This window comes from Schistocerca serialis, chromosome 6, assembly GCF_023864345.2.
Source record: "Schistocerca serialis cubense isolate TAMUIC-IGC-003099 chromosome 6, iqSchSeri2.2, whole genome shotgun sequence".
Taxonomy (NCBI): Eukaryota; Metazoa; Arthropoda; class Insecta; order Orthoptera; family Acrididae; genus Schistocerca; species Schistocerca serialis.
Window position 1 is genome coordinate 263,345,597 of NC_064643.1, and position 17,578 is coordinate 263,363,174.

The following is a 17,578-nucleotide window of genomic DNA, read 5'->3' on the forward strand; positions in this document are numbered from 1 at the left end:
GAGCCGGCCGGGGTAGCCGAGCGGTTCTAGGCGCTATAGTCTGGAACCGCGCGACCGCTACGGTCGCAGGTTCGAATCCTGCCTCTGGCATGGATGTGTGTGATGTCCTTAGGTTAGTTAGGTTTAAGTAGTTCTAAGTTCTAGGGGACTGATGACCTCAGAAGTTAAGTCCCATAGTGCTCAGAGCGATTTGAACCATTTTTTTTTTTTCTGGGACCGAGCGTATTGTTGGCAGATTTCCCCCTCTCCTCTGTGACATCATGCACTGATGCCAGATTCCCTCTCACCCCCCCCCCCCCCCCCCTCTCTCGCCAATTCCCCTGCATCTCCGCCGACATAGGTCAGTTGTCCTATGTATAAAACAGCAGGAAATGGTAGTAAATTCAAAATCTGATAAGAAATTAAAAATAGCCAAATTGTGCTACAGGCATTTCCCCCACTCCTACGACACCATTGCTGGAAGTAGGGCAACTGATGTAAGTATAAATTGGCAGGAGCATTGCCCTGTTGAAATGCAAGATGACAATTCAAAATGGTAGTTATGGAATACTTAAAAAATGTGCATTGTAGCCAGGAGTTCTGGGTTCTTCCAGCCTTCATGTTAGTCTGGGCCGGCATGGGATGTTCTTTATAGCCAGGGCAAATGGTGTTTTGTTTCCCCTGCAGGTCCCAACCTGCCTGTTAGACAAAAAATGTTTTTCTCTACATCTACATCTACATCCATACCCCGCAAGACACCTGATGGTGTGTGGCGGAGGGTACCTTGAGTACTTCTATCGGTTCTCCCTTCTATTCCCGTCTCGTATTGTTCGTGGAAAGAAGGATTGTAGGTATGCCTGTGTCTTGGCTCTAATCGCTCTGATTTTATCCTCATGGTCTCTTCGCGAGATATACGTAGGAGGGAGCAATATACTGCTTGACTCCTCGGTAAAGGTATGTTCTCGAAACTTTAACAAAAGCCCATACTGAGCTACTGAGCGTCTCTCCTGTAGAGTCTTCCACTGGAGTTTATCTATCATCTCCGTAACGCTTTCGCGATTACTAAATGATCTTGTAACGAAGCACGCTGCTCTCCGTTGGATCTTCTCTATCTCTTCTATCAACCCTATCTGGTACGGATCCCACACTGCTGAGCAGTATTCAAGCAGTGGGCGAACAAGCGTACTGTAACCTACTTCCTTTGTTTTCGGATTGCATTTCCTTAGGTTTCTTCCAATGAATCTCAGTCTGCATCTGCGTTACCGACGATCAGCTTTATATGATCATTCCATTTTAAATCACTCCTAATACGTACTGTCAGACAATTTATGGAATTAACTGCTTCCAGTTGCTGACCTGCTGTACTGTAGCTAAATGATAAGGGATTTTTCTTTCTATGTAATCACAGCACATTACACTTGTCTACATTGAGATTCAATTGCCATTTCCTGCAACATGCGTCAATTCGCTGCAGATCCTCCTGCATTTCAGTACAATTTTCCATTGTTACAACCTCTCGATATACCACAGCATCATCCGCAAAAAGCCTCAGTGAACTTCCGATGTTATCCACAAGGTCATTTATGTATATTGTGAATAGCAACGGTTCTACGACACTCCCCTGCGGCACACCTGAAATCACTCTTACTTCGGAAGACTTCTCTCCATTGAGAATTATATGCTGCGTTCTGTTATCCAGGAACTCTTTAATCCAATCACACAATTGGTCTGATAGTCCATATGCTCTTACTTTGTTCATTAAACGACTGTGGGGAACTGTATCGAACGCCTTGCGGAAGTCAAGAAACACGGGATCTGCCTGGAAACCCTTGTCTATGGCCCTCTGAGTCTCGTGGACGAATAGCGCGAGCTCGGTTTCACACGATCGTCGTTTTCGAAACCCATGTTGATTCCTACAGAGTAGATTTCTAGTCTCCAGAAAAGTCATTATACTCGAACATAATACGTGTTACAAAATTCTACAACTGATCGACGTTAGAGATATAGGTCTCTAGTTCTGCACATCTATTCGACGTCCCTTCTTGAAAACGGGGATGACCTGTGCCCTTTGCCAATCCCTTGGAACGCTACGCTCTTCTAGAGATCTACGGTACACCGCTGCAAGAAGGAGGGCAAGTTCCTTCGCGTACTCTGTGTAAAATCGAACCGGTATCCCATCAGGTCCAGCGGCCTTTCCTCTTTTGAGCGATTTTAAGTCTCCTGTCAGTCTAAGCCTCTTGGCTATTTCCAGAATACGTAAACATGTTTTGCACCCTACAGATAGTAAACAGTTTGAAACTGCCTTCTGATCTACGTTCAGGGACTTGAGAAACCACTTTAGATGTTTTCACACGCAGGTAGAATATTTGGTTTTCCCGTCATACTGTAGTTCATTTACCTTAAGTTTGGAAACAGTTGAGCGTGCCTGATTAAAAAATTCCCTCAACCCCTCGGATGTCATAGTTAAAACAATTAAGTATATTCAGCATGCCACTATAGCCTCACAGCCTGCAGCAGATACACGAGTCTGGCACACCATCAGCCGTGAGTCATGCAACCATCGGGTGATGGTAAACAGGCACGTACAGCATTGAGCCACACCAGACCAGACCAGAACAGGCCACAAGTTCTAAATCTCGCTGCCCCTGGAGTCATGCCATCGCCCAACAGTGGTAGCTTTGTGCACAGGGATGCCACAAGCGTACTGCCGATTCAGTTGCTTAACGAGAAGCACAGAATGGTAATTATGATCAGTGCTAGTAGAATGCTGTTTGTGATGGCACTATAGTCACAGCCTAATGTGACCTAAGATATACTGGTTGGCGAGATTTGAAAAATCTTCCAAGTTAAAACTGCCTATATCCCATTCATACATGGTGCAGAGGAAATCCAAAAAAGTAAAGAGACGCACCCAGGTCTTTTTCAGGGGAAAAACACTTGTGCACTGGCTCAGAGAAAAAGCTCAGCTACTATGTTTACAAATTTCATGACGAAAAATTTGTATGTGGGGGTGGATGGCAGGTTTGAAAACAAGCTATCTACATCTATATGTACGTGATTACTCTGCTGTTCACAATAAAGTGCCTGGCAGACGGTTCAATGAATCACCTTCAAGCTGTCTCTCTACCGTTCCACTCTCGAACGGTGCTCGGGAGAAACAAGCACTTAAATATTTCTGTGCGAGCCCGATTTCTCTTATTTTATCGTGATGTCATTTCTCCCTATGTATGTTGGTCTTAGCCAGCTACGACAGAGCTACTAAATACGTTCACCAAGCAAATTTGTGAATGAAACACTTTCATACTTATGTACAAGTCCAATGGTTCGAGTGTTCTGCAGAGCACACGAAGCCTCGGACCCAAGTTGTCAACAAGGAACAGCGGGTGGTGACTCCATAACCGTGTGGGCTGTGTTTGCATGGAATGGATTGGGTTCTCTGGACCAGCTGAACCAATCATTGACCAGAAATGGCTGTTTGGAAACCACTCGCAGCCATTCAACGACTTCATGTTCCCAAATAACGATGGAATTATTATGAATGGCGATGGCCCATGTCGCCGAGCCACAAACACTCGCGATTGGTTTGAAGAACATTTGAAGAGTCGAGCGAATGATTTGACCACCCGAATCGCCAGATATGGGACGTAATAGAGAGGTCCGTTCGTGCATAAAATCCTGCTCAGGCAACAGTTTCACAATTATGAACGGCTAAAGAGGCAGCATTGCTCAGTATTTCAACAGGGGACTTTCACCGACGTGTTGAGTCCATGTCACGTTGAGTTGTAGCACTACACCGGTCAAAAGAAGGTTCGACACGATAATGGGTAGTATCCTATGACTTTTGTCAAGTCAGTGTAAGACTTTACTCCCTCTTTTGTTCATTCGTGGATATAATGAGGTACTCCCTCGTTCATAGAAAAACGTTCAGACGATAGATTTCATCAGTGGCTATATTCATGGTGACAGTGCTTTATGCATTGTCGGAGCAGTCGAATCTTTCTGCACTTAAGCAAGCTTTCAAAAGGTGTTTCCGGCAAAATACACTCCTGGAAATGGAAAAAAGAACACATTGACACCAGTGTGTCAGACTCACCATACTTGCTCCGGACACTGCGAGAGGGCTGTACAAGCAATGATCACATACACGGCACAGCGGACACACCAGGAACCGCGGTGTTGGCCGTCGAATGGCGCTAGCTGCGCAGCATTTGTGCACCGCCGCCGTCAGTGTCAGCCAGTTTGCCGTGGCATACGGAGCTCCATCGCGGTCTTTAACACTGGTAGCTTGCCGCGACAGCGTGGACGTGAACCGTATGTGCAGTTGACGGACTTTGAGCGAGGGCGTATAGTGGGCATGCGGGAGGCCGGGTGGACGTACCGCCGAATTGCTCAACACGTGGGGCGTGAGGTCTCCACAGTACATCGATGTTGTCGCCAGTGGTCGGCGGAAGGTGCACGTGCCCGTCGACCTGGGACCGGACCGCAGCGACGCACGGATGCACGCCAAGACCGTAGGATCCTACGCAGTGCCGTAGGGGACCGCACCGCCACTTCCCAGCAAATTAGGGACACTGTTGCTCCTGGGGTATCGGCGAGGACCATTCGCAACCGTCTCCATGAAGCTGGGCTACGGTCCCGCACACCGTTAGGCCGTCTTCCGCTCACGCCCCAACATCGTGCAGCCCGCCTCCAGTGGTGTCGCGACAGGCGTGAATGGTGGGACGAATGGAGACGTGTCGTCTTCAGCGATGAGAGTCGCTTCTGCCTTGGTGCCAATGATGGTCGTATGCGTGTTTGGCGCCGTGCAGGTGAGCGCCACAATCAGGACTGCATACGACCGAGGCACACAGGGCCAACACCCGGCATCATGATGTGGGGAGCGATCTCCTACACTGGCCGTACACCACTGGTGATCGTCGAGGGGACACTGAATAGTGCACGGTACATCCAAACCGTCATCGAACCCATCGTTCTACCATTCCTAGACCGGCAAGGGAACTTGCTGTTCCAACAGGACAATGCACGTCCGCATGTATCCCGTGCCACCCAACGTGCTCTAGAAGGTGTAAGTCAACTACCCTGGCCAGCAAGATCTCCGGATCTGTCCCCCATTGAGCATGTTTGGGACTGGATGAAGCGTCGTCTCACGCGGTCTGCACGTCCAGCACGAACGCTGGTCCAACTGAGGCGCCAGGTGGAAATGGCATGGCAAGCCGTTCCACAGGACTACATCCAGCATCTCTACGATCGTCTCCATGGGAGAATAGCAGCCTGCATTTCTGCGAAAGGTGGATATACACTGTACTAGTGCTGACATTGTGCAAGCTCTGTTGCCTGTGTCTATGTGCCTGTGGTTCTGTCAGTGTGATCATGTGATGTATCTGACCCCAGGAATGTGTCAATAAAGTTTCCCCTTCCTGGGACAATGAATTCACGGTGTTCTTATTTCAATTTCCAGGAGTGTATTTATCGAGTGAAGTGCGAGAGTGACTCAGGAAAGACATTTTTAATATGACACTGTCCAACTTTAGGGACAAAATTTTGCAAAGCACTCGAAATTAAATAAATAAAATCCATAACGAAGTCGAAATCATATCTCACTATGACATTTTGAGAACTCTGAAAACCAAGTTACCAACTGAGGCATAAAATGGCGTCAAATTACATTATTTATGACGTTCACATCATATCATACCTTTTCGCCTCATTATCTCCAAAAAGTTATAGCGCGGTATTAAAAACAGCAAGAAATGATGAAAAAAAAAAACAGTGCTATGCTTTATAACTTCTTCCTTCCCTGTTTCCAACCAATCAGCACATAATATGAAAAATGACACCAGATACGCAAAAAAAAAAAACAGTTACCAAACTTTAACTTCAAAGTCTCTTTATTTCATTGAAAGTCAAGGAAAGTCATTATTTTCGGCATAAAATTGATGTCCAGATTCGTTATTTACATACTGACGAACTGCGTGCCTTATTCTACCTCCCTGTCCTCTTTCCAACCAACCAGAACGTCTTATTAAAATGATGCGCCAAATATGCAGTAAAAAATTCATAACCCTTAGTTTAAAGTCTTCCACTTCCTGTGAAAGTCGCATACCTCAGACTTAATATTAAAGTCATTTCCCAGATGGAATGTCCCACGGGACTAGCTCCAACTACCATTTCGCGTTCAAAGTCTATTAATTCCTATCGTGCTGCCTTAATCACGACGGACACCTTTCTACATGAATCACTTGAGTACCAATGACAGCTATGCCAACGGATTGCCCTCTTATACCTTGTGTACGCGATACTACTGCCATCTGTATACGTGCATATCGCTATCTCATGACTTTCGACACCTCAACGTATTACCCGAGAGAGTACATCTGAAACTGTCGAAGTTTAAGCAGCTTCCCCTCCATTAAAACTGTTGCAAAAATTAATTCCGCCTCCAGCGTACCATGTTCGTGAAGTGGTAAACTCACAGTGGGGACAAACTGTTCATTCTGGGTTTGATCTGACAGCGGAAATGAAACATATATCCTTTAAGATTCACGCATTTTATAGCGACAATTCGGCACTGATAGTAAATCGGACCTGAAGTCCTGAGCATTTTTTTTTCATTTTGTTCGTTGTTGATCGTTGTGTTTAGTCGTTCCGGACGTCACATGACATCCGTTCAAGTTCTTTTGTTGATCCTTCCACTTAGTTTTTTTTTTGTTACAGAGGCCAACCAGCTCTCTGACCGAACACGCTGAGCTAGCGTGCCGGCGCTAGAGGCGTGCTACCATAATAACCGTAACTATAGAAGGGAACTTAAAAATTCTGGTAAGTTACATAAGCAAAACAGATTCAGATGGTATTGAATCCTTTATTGTGCTCATGACTCCTTTCGGGGATAGCCCATCGTTAGATGACCTGGTATTTATTATTTATTTATTTATTTCATTAACAGTACAGAGTAATCCACCGCCTTGAAATGTAAGGTGTGTCGGATGCTTCTGAATCTAACAGCAAAGACTTCTCATTGTTACAATCTTATTGGTATACAGTTGTTAATGCTTTTTCTTGAATGATATAAAGAACATCATATATAAAGGTTTCCCTGAGGTTACAGCGAACTGAATGCTTACCAATTGTTAAAATCATTCCATATAATTTGTTATTACCTAGTTGATGAGAATATAATTTATATACAAAACTTCCTGGCAGATTAAAACTGTGTGCCCGACCGAGACTCGAACTCGGGTAGAGCACTTGCCCGCGAAAGGCAAAGGTCCCGAGTTCGAGTCTCGGTCGGGCACACAGTTTTAATCTGCCAGGAAGTTTCATATCAGCGCACACTCTGCTGCAGAGTGAAAATCTCATTCTGATAATTTATATAGTTCAAATGTCAAAGAAAAAGAAAAAAGAAAGAAAATGTTATACAATGAGTGTGGTGAAAATAATTTACAGTATGTAGAGGGAATTGATATTCTGTATTTGGATGTGTAATGTAGTCTAAGTAGCATGTTGGTTGATAATGGCCTCTTTCTACCCATTTCAGATGAGAAGGTCTCGGTACAACCTCGAGCTATTCTCATCTGAAATGGTTTGTGCTGATGTATGTTTACACAGATTATACAGATTAAACACTGACTGCTCACCTCATACATGAATCTTAGCTTTACGCGATAAATACACTTATTTTTGTAATTTGTTAGTAGAATTAGAATATGGTTCATTGCTACTTGAATGCATTATTCCTTTAAAAAATTAATATATTACTGGTATAGACAATTCATTGATTGTAGCTTTGAATAGAGAAGAGAACATACCTCTGTCTGCACACAGTAAGACGAGCAATAAATTACTGCTTGTGTGCAATATGTCCTTTGCAGTATGTCCTTGGGCAGGAGGAGCCTCGGAATAAATGTTCTTCGAGCCTTCTCCTCCAAAGCGACATTACCTTATTACTACAGTCTTAGTATGTAGTACCGGTGTTTATTTGTTTTATGATTGTTGTGTTGTTTATGAATGTGTTGTGGCATGCAGTGTCAGGCATTGTTGGTCTTGGTCCCTTACATTTTGATCCCTTCTGAGTTATGTTCACTTAGTGTTCCTTCCTCGGTTTCGGAATCTGTGGTCGTGTTTGTGTCCTCCCTTGTGGTTTGTTGTGTTGTTTGTGCTTGTCTACGCCTCCTTCCATATGGGTTTTGGCGCTTGTATTCTTCGTGCAGAGTGCTCGATACAACATCGTCTACGCTGTTTATTGTGTTCCAGTCATCGGTATTACGTATTAAGTATTACGTATTATTCTGGCGATGTTATTGTCGTTCTGTATAGGTCTCACTTGTGCTAGCGTGCTGCACAGCAGTGTGACATGTTCTGGTGTCTCAGTTTCTCCGCACACGCATACTTCATCGTTAGTTAGTCCCATACGGTTTAAATGTACCGTATACGGTCCGTGGCCTGTCAGGAAGTGGACCATCCCCAGGCTTGGGTCGACATGTTCCAGTTGTAGTCTTTCACGTACATCAGGAAAGAAAGAGTGTACTCGGCGACCCTTGTCGGATGCATCCCACGCTCCCCGCCATGTTTGAATCCGCCATTGTTTCATTTGTGTTGTGTTCATAATGTTGGTTCCCGTAATTTCGGTGACTTTATCGAGCCTGCCCCTCTCAAGCCAGTAAAGTGCAGCACTGTAACGTATTTTTATGTCTATAGGGCAGGTTCCCATCACAACGCAAAGGCCTCTAGTGACGTGGTGTTGAAAGCTCCGCTCATTCTCAGGAGTACAGTACGTTGACCTCGTCTTGCAATTGTCTTTTTAGTCTGTTCAGTCTGTGAGCCCAACCACTTGCAGGAGAGCTTGCGGTGGATTCAAATACCGCAATATCGTAGGTCCTTACCGTCTTAATAGGTAATCTGTACCTAGTTGTGTTTAGTCTTGCTAGTTTGTGCATAATTTTGGAGGCTTTGTCAATTGTCAATTTTATATGATGGTAGAAAGTCTGTTTTTCATCAAGATGCAGTCAGAGATAACGTGTGGCTTGCTTCCTCTGTATGCTTGTATTGTCTAGTTTTAGAATTGGATTCCTCTGCAGTGTCCCCCTGAACAGTATACCGGGAGATCAAAAAGTCAGTATAAATTTGAAAACTTAATAAACCACGGAATAATGTAGATAGAGAGGTAAAAATTGACACACGTGCTTGGAATGACATGGTGTATTATTAGAACAAAAAAAAAAAAAAAAACAAAGTTCACAAAATGTTCGACAGATGGCGCTGGACAGTTAAACTGCTACTGTGACGGGTGAGAGGTACGCCGATATGTTACACAAGTGCATCATCCCCAGCCTAGCTAATAAACACCTGCTGGAACATACGATGTTTATGCAGGATGGCACTCCATCCCATATTGCTAGACGTGTGAAAGATCTCTTGCGGGCGTCGTTTGGTGATGATCGGGTGCTTAGCCGCCACTTTCGTCATGCTTGGCCTCCCAGGTCCCCAGACCTCAGTCCGTGCGATTATTGGCTTTGGGGTTACCTGAAGTCGCAAGTGTATCGTGATCGACCGGCATCTCTAGGGATGCTGAAAGACAACATCCGACGCCAGTGCCCCACCATAACTCCGGACATGCTTTACAGTGCTGTTCACAACATTATTCCTCGACTACAGCTATTGTTGAGGAATGATGGTGGACATATTGAGCATTTCCTGTAAAGAACATCATCTTTGCTTTGTCTTACTTTGTTATGCTAATTGTTGCTATTCTGATCATATGAAGCGCCATCTGTCGGACATTTTTTGAACTTTTGTATTTTGTTGGTTCTAATAAAAGCCTATGTCATTCCAAGCATGTTTGTCAATTTGTACCTCTCTATCTACATTATCTGTGATTTATTCAGTTTTCAAATTTATACTGACTTTTTGATCACCCGGTATATACAGTTTTGTTGGGAGCTATTTTTAATTTATTTTCTTTGCACCAACTGTTAATTTTCTGAAGCAGTTGCGTGACTTTCGTCTCTAGTGCCGATCTCGAGTTGGCTGACACCAACACGAGCAGGTCCTCTGCGAAAGCCACCACACCCCTTACCCTGTCGTCAGTGTCCTGGATGTTCAGCAAGGGCTCGATTGCAATATCCCAGAATATTGGTCCGCAGATCGAGCGCTGTGGGCATCCCTTTGTTTTTATCTTGACAACCTTCCGTGTACCGTCCCTCCACTCCGCCACTCTGAATCTGCAGTAGTCGAGAAGGCTATGGTAGTGACAACCATCCGTGTACCACCCCTCCACTCCGCCACTCTGAGTCTGCAGTAGTCGAGGAGGCTATGGTAGAGGGAAGCTGATAGCCTCATTTCCCTTAACCTGGCGAAGAGGGATAGCCACCACAAGTTGTCAAAAGCCCCGGCTATGTCGATTAGTATGGCGGCCACGTATTTGTCGCTGATGCTATTTGTAACTTTCAGTGCCTGGTTGACGGCGTCTTCTATTGATCTACCTTTCCTGAAGCCGAATTGATGGGGCGTTAGCCCGAGGACGCGTCTGTGCGATTGTAACCGGCCACACAGGAGCCTTTCCTGTACCTTGCCGAGAGTGTTTAAGAGACAGATCGGTCGATCCTTTTTGGGGTCTGTTGGCTCTTTGTCTTATGATTTCCTGATTATTACTACATTAGCAGTTTTCCAGAGGTTTGCAATTCTGCCTGTTAGTAGTGCCTCGTTGAACATGCTAGTAAGAAAGGGTGTGATTTGTGTTACTGTTTGTTTTAATGTTTCTGAAAGTATTTTGTCTGGGCCGGGTGCTTTTCGGTTTTTAAGCCTGCTGATTCCCGTCTCGACTTCCTTCTTGTGCGAATGGTATGGTTACACTGTCACTGATGTATGTTTGCCTCATGCTCTCTCTTAGGTCAGCGTGGTGTCGCTAGTCTCGTGTGGGGTCGCCGTCTGGGAGGAGCCTGTTCAGAAGACATTCTGCTGTGCTTCTCCATCCTCTGGTGATTGTGCCGTCAGCTTGATTTAGTGTTGACAGAACTGTCGGTGTCTTAACTCGTTCTGCTTCTAACTTGAATGATTGTCCCCAGATGTCGTTCTGTAGCTGGGTTTTCACAAAATGGGCCCAATAGTCTTGCTTGTTGTCTTTAGTTGTTTTTGGGATTCATGCTTAGCGTCACGATACAGATCAAGTCTTATCTGTCTTTCACGAGCTGTCTTTGCTTGTTGGCAGTACTTTCTTTTGTCCCGTGAATCCTTCCTTAGTCTTGCCAGTTCTGTCGACCACGGTAGTTTCTGTCCCCTCCCAGTTTTTGTCCGTGGAATAGCTGCTTCCTGGGCTCTTTTTAGGACATCTGTCAGTACAAGCTTTTTGTAATCTATACTGCCTTGAACAGTATGTTATGACGACGCCTCAACAACATCTCTAACTTTTTACCAGTCGGCTCTACCTACGGGTAAATTTTGCTGCTCATGCTCATGAGCAGCCTTTTTCTTTCTGAGTGTCGTGCAATGCCTTTTATTTTGTCTAAGAAAGGTTCTATATCATACGAGTACTAAGGGTAAATAGACGACATGAACCATACATCCTGTTCGTCTGTTATTTCCGCCGTGGCAATGTGTTAGAACAAAACTGGGTGATCTGGGTTACTATGAGGTTTTTATTTACTATTATTGCGGTAACAAGTAGTCAAGAGAAGTGTGAATAATGATATCACAGAACACAGCTATACCAAAAGCTGTATTTTATGATATCATCGACTGCTGCCGACCAAGTAAGTGAACACCAATTCGCCACAAGAGTGTTTAACTTAACCGGTACAACTTTCTCCAAGAAAGCTACTTGATAGAGGCTTAAATTTTAACCTGCCTCCAAACTTTGATAATGAGCTGTTTAAAGAAATAATTTCAGAAGTTAAGAGTAGTTGCAAAGTATTGACATTATGTAAATCTGCACAGGCGAATACAACAGTAAAATCGTGTAATGCGCTTGTACTCTCTTGTAATAAAAATCTCCCTTTCCAATTCCTGTTTAACTCCGAAAAGAAATCAAATTCAAAACTGGTAAAAAATAAAATGTTTGTCACTAAGGCTGAAAAGAGTTCCTCCCTTGTTCTCACTACTGATGCCAACTACATTTCCACAACAGAAAAATCTTTTGAAGACAATGAAATCGTACAGGTAAATATGCAGCCGCCTGCAGCTTCTGCTAACGATTTTCTGAATGCTTGTGACAGTTCTAATATATTTCTATATACTAAATGAAAAACGAGAAGTTACTTGTGCTGAATGCCACTCTTGCGAGAAATGTCCAAATTACTCTGTAAACAGCTTCTGTCAAGCTAAAATTAGAGTATTTTTTACGTATCAAAAGTTTTAGTGTGTCAAAAATTGCTTTCAGGTGATACATATTTTACAAAACACAGTATTTCCTGAAAATGTACTTCTTGTATTTTTGATATTCAGAACTTATATACCAATATGTGATTTGATGAAACATCAGCAATTATTTATAACAATTTTGTGTAGTTCGGGAAAGTAGCCCCCCTCATGCTGCCGAGCTACTGGATTCAGTTAAACTATCCTTAGATTTTAATTATTTTACTTGTAATAAGAACGTCAGTCACCAGAGAGGTGGTTTTGCAATAGGCTCAAATATTTCAGGCATCCTTTCAGCAATTTTTGTAAATTTTTAGAGAACTATATGTTTAATACGCACACTATAATATGCAAAAAAAAAAAAAAAATACGATGCATTACTGGTACGTCGACGACATTTTCGTAATTTTACTGGTGATGAAAATAAGGTTCAGGAGGTAGGAATATTCTTAATTCCTTCCTCAGAAATATGGAATTACTCATGAAATCGAAGTAGAGGGTTCAATTATTTTTTTGGATTTAGAAATTACCAGACTATGAAATACTGCAAAATTGAGATACATCGTAAGCCAACGGCTGGGAATTTGATTATATTGCATGATTTATGCCACTCACCAGCTCAAATGCGGGCATTATTTACATCAATGTTTTGTCGGCTAGCTTGGCTAGGTTGCTCTAAAGCTGTGACTAACCAAGAAACTGATTTGATTGTTCACATCTGAGTGGCTAATGGCTTCACGAAGCGGCAATCAAGAGGTCTGGAAGAAAAAATTTTAATAGAGTAGGAAAGAAAGTAATGGTTAACAAGTAGGCGGAAAAGTATATTCCGTTATCATTATACGGGTCCATGTCAGATAGGATAGCAGACGTCTTCCGCAAATATAAAATTACAGTGGGGTTTCGGACGAATAATAAACTGAGTAAATCGCTGCGACATAGCTTAGAACCCAACCGAATAAATTCTGCAGTGCAGGTATCTATAAGATATTCGCGGTTCACTTAAGAGATATCACATAGGGGAAACTGGAAGGTTGTCTCCAATTAGATTTCGTGAATACGGATATGCAAGCAGTGGAAGTGAGTTGGGATGTCATTCGAAGCTTAAAAACAACGAAGCGACATATTTATTTCGCTTTTTGGGAATAATGGTATAGTACTGGACATTTTAGAAGAAACTGGTGACAAGGTAGACCCATAACTTATAATAAATGAACAGATTTAAAGCAATCGTAAGTGGTTCTTTGATTTTGTGAATTATTTATTTGTGGGTAGAAAAAATAAGAATCCCCATCCGACTATTCCTTCTTTTAACTTTCTCTCTGTTCTATGGAAATTGTAATGACCACTTGTAATTTTATTAATGAACTGTGTTTCTTAAGTCATACTGCAAAGTAAAGACTCCATGTAACACTATGTTTGCTTTATGACACTTGTACTATTTCACTCTATTTTACTGTTGACTTTCTTGCACAACTGTGCTAGTAAAATAGAAATAAATATTTGAATTAATTTTATTTTATTGAAAAGTAATTATTTTAACAAACTTTGTATCGGTTGTGATACCCACTCCTGAAATTATGAACAAATCATACCGAATGTGGTCCTACATGACGTTGTTGAGGATGAAATGTGTTGTACTCTTATATAGTTTACGATTTACCTTCTTGCACATTAGTTCTGATTAAACTTTAATCATTTTATGTTAACATTTCGATTTTATATCTCATCAGAAGTGCTGCCCTCGAGTGGTACGAGCTTACGTTGTGGCTCCAGTAGCGGTGCCCTGGCACTGTAACTGTAGTCGGCCACTGGTTAGGTCTACATCTTGTACACGACAGCACATGTTTTGCCTGACATTTGAACGGGCATTATTCAACCTCCTTGCTGATGATCTTAGATGGTATGTAATTGGCTTCCACCACTCGGGCGCGGCGCTTATGTCGTCTTCACCTTGGGGGTCGGTGCTGTCATGTTGTCGTCCCAGAGGGAGGTCGCTCAGCGTGTCATTGGCTGATCTTTTCTCACAGCCTTCTCTTCTCTGTCGTTCCCGACTGGCGTGCCGGCGCTGACTTTACTCCGTAACATACGTCGCCAAAGCAAAACAACGTTGAGGGGGGAGGGCTGAGCGTGGACGCACTGATGGTCCAGAAGCTGTGGCTCCAAGGGACGTACCCCGCCATCCGGCCTGCGCTCTTGTGGGAATGTGCCCCAGAAAACGTCCAGAAGGTTGGGTACTCGTCCAACTCCTGAGGCTCTTACCAAGATGCAAGGCGTCGGCTGCTGCTGCTTGGGTGGGTCCAGCTCCATCTGTAGGACGAGAGGGGGCGGAGGAGTCGTAGGAGGCGAAGGCTCCACGGGGTAGTCCCGTGGTGTAGTGATGACACCCGCTGGCGGCTGCTGTGGGCGTGCGGTACCCGAGATCCGTGAATCTGGGGAAGAGATACACAAGGATCACTGTGCACTTGACAGTTGCAAATTTGATTGTAATGTCGGCGCTGCAATCCGCATGAGATACATGCATGCGCCAAGTCGACGAAGGATCTCGCCTCGCGCCCACCGTATGCCATCGCAAAAACCCTGAAAAACAAAATCATGCGGCACGAAGCGATACTGGCGGTCTTCCTTCGGCGCCGGGTGCTGAGGAAAGTGGAGCAGTGTCCATGGCGGCTGCCGTGTAGCAGTTCCGCTGGCGATCATCCATCTCGTGGATGCGAACGATAGAAGGCGAGAAAGAATTGCAATGCTTGATCCCTTGTGTGCTTGAAAACGTTCCGAATCGCCGTCTGATGGTGGACTGTGCACTAGTTAGCTGGCCGAGCGGCTCTAGGCGCTACAGTCTCGAACCGCGCAACGGCTACGGTCGCAGGTTCGAATCCTGCCTCGGGCATGGATGTGTGTGACGTCCTTAGGTTAGTTAGGTTTAAGTAGTTCTAAGTTCTAGGGGACTGATGACCTCAGACGTTAACTCCCATAGTGCTCAGAGCTATTTGAACCAAAACACGAAAGCCCATGACCAAACAAAACAGAGACAATCTGTGGCAGCTGGTGGGCTGGTTGGGTTGTTTTGAGGGAGGAGGCCTGACAGCGAGGTTATTAGTCTCATCGGATTAGGAAGGACGGGGAAGGAAGCCGGCCGTGCTCTTTCAAAGGAACCATCCCGGCATTTGCTTGGAGCAATATAGGGAAATCACGGAAAACCTAAATCAGGATGGCCAGACGGGACTGAGCCATCGTTTTCCCAAATGCGAATCCAGTGTGCTAACCACTGCGCCACCTCACTCGGTGCTGGTGGGTCTGGTTTCGAAACGTTAACAGATTGTCGCTATGGTATTGTTCATATATCGTTGGCGCCATGTTATAGTTCAATTCTTTTATCTTGGCGGCTCGCGCACGCCCGCCCAGACGCGGGAGATTGCTGCGTTGCCAGTTGCAAACGACGCACGCCCAAGAGAAACAGCGCCATAGTATAGTATATGGTAGTTCGCAAACTTACGTTTAGTGATAGCGCGCAGTTTATGAAGTAAAGCCACCACGGTCACATTAACCCTTTCGCTGCTACAGAGACGTGCTCCCCGCATTCCGCACTGTGCGCGATTTTGTCATCACTGCACTGCTCGCCTGTGCAGACACATGGTGTTTCGACTGCTTTGACACATTTATAATTCAATTTCACAAAACTATTTGGCCCAAAAATTTGATTTTTACACCTCTTCTTAACCGGTACCTTCTCCCCATAAATGACTTAATTTTGCTTCGATGTTCAACGCAGTTATTGTGCAGCATTAAATGTAGTAAACCATTGTACGAAATTTTGAAGAGTTTGCAGAGGTAAAAGTCCATAGCGTATACTTTCCGTATGGTGGATTTTAATTGCCACAATGTTGAGAATGAAATGTGGACAGGATACCTAAATTTCATATAAAATTCACTGTATAACAATATCTCATTTAATTTAAGTACCAGATAGGTGTCATATGTAATATTGAGAAATATTCCGTCTTTCAGGACTGTAATAAAAGTTTTATTAACATCGAAAGCGTTTGGCTTTATTTTAAAGCACTTCAATCAATCAAATAGAAGTAGACAAAATACATTAAACAAAACTGTGGGACATCCAATGCTACAAAATCCGACGAATTTGTGGTCAAATTTGTTATAATTTTATGTTCCCTTCCGAAAGGAACTAATTTTCATTAGAATTTCTTTTGGCTCTGTGTGTCGTTTTCAAGAGATTTCAATGTCCCCAGTTAAAATAAACATCCTTTATAAAATAAACAGTTTTTATAAATTTGGAAATATTCCATCTTTTGCGACTGTAATAAAACTTTTATTTATACCAGAGTCATTTCGCTTTTTTCTAAAACGTTCTGATTAAAACAAAGTTGGCAAAGTGCACAAAACTGAATTGTGGACGTAATAAAACATAGAAAATAAAATATATTGTACAAACAATTTGTGTTTGTCACAACGGACAGAAAATACTTGCCAAAACATAGATCAGTCGACGAAAACATTGAATATGATGCTGCCAAAGCAACGAAGCAAAGAATTGCGTAAGACAATCAAGTATCTCGGCAACGTACGAGCCGAAATTCTGCTCTAAATAATACTTTTAATACTGTCGCAAAAGAATATATCTCAATATGAATAGTAAAACAGCGACTGTGGAAGAGAAGATATACAAACAAAACAGATAACATGAATATTGTATGTGTGACTTTTCATTGTTCTTAATTGCTGTGAAAAGAAATATTGGAGGACAAAATTAGAAAACCGAAAACTTATGATCATAGTGAAGAGACAAAGTACTAGAAATTTCAATGAGTTACATTCAAACGAATAAAATTCATGAAGTAAGACACTTCGATATTGTTTGTTAAATAACGAAAATATTAAGCATCGATCTAGGTTTGAACTCAGAAACTTTCGCGTAGCAGTGAAACAACTTAACCATTACGCTAACACAGATCGTGATTCAGTAAAATTCCTGGAGGACTCTAAAATATCACGCAAAATACCGACAAATATTGTTGGTATGACTATCAATTACTCACGTTTCATCGAAGTACAATAGGAAATAAACAATTACCGCTGTTCTTTATTGCGAAAAAACGGTTCGTTAGAATGATACAAACACCTTTCCTTGCTATCGCCTGAATTAGGAGGCTTATTGCTTGTTTGGTTTAATTAATTAATAGAATACGTAGCAGTTGGTATAAAGAATGCTTTTTCCAATCTTTCTATAAAAGAA

The 17,578-nt window shown here is 43.2% G+C and overlaps 1 long non-coding RNA gene and 1 other non-coding gene across 2 annotated transcripts in view; both read left to right on the forward strand.

Moving 5' to 3' along the window:
- The window catches only part of LOC126485122 (uncharacterized), a 75,229-nt gene that overhangs the window by 968 nt on the left and 56,683 nt on the right, over positions 1 to 17,578 (forward strand). The window contains exon 2 of the long non-coding RNA XR_007587909.1: positions 6,694 to 6,795. This is a non-coding gene — a long non-coding RNA (uncharacterized LOC126485122). The remainder of the gene's footprint in view (positions 1 to 6,693; positions 6,796 to 17,578) is intronic.
- Trnas-gga (transfer RNA serine (anticodon GGA)) lies at positions 7 to 90 on the forward strand. The gene is given in 2 exon segments: positions 7 to 46; positions 56 to 90. It is a non-coding gene; the product is annotated as a tRNA-Ser (tRNA).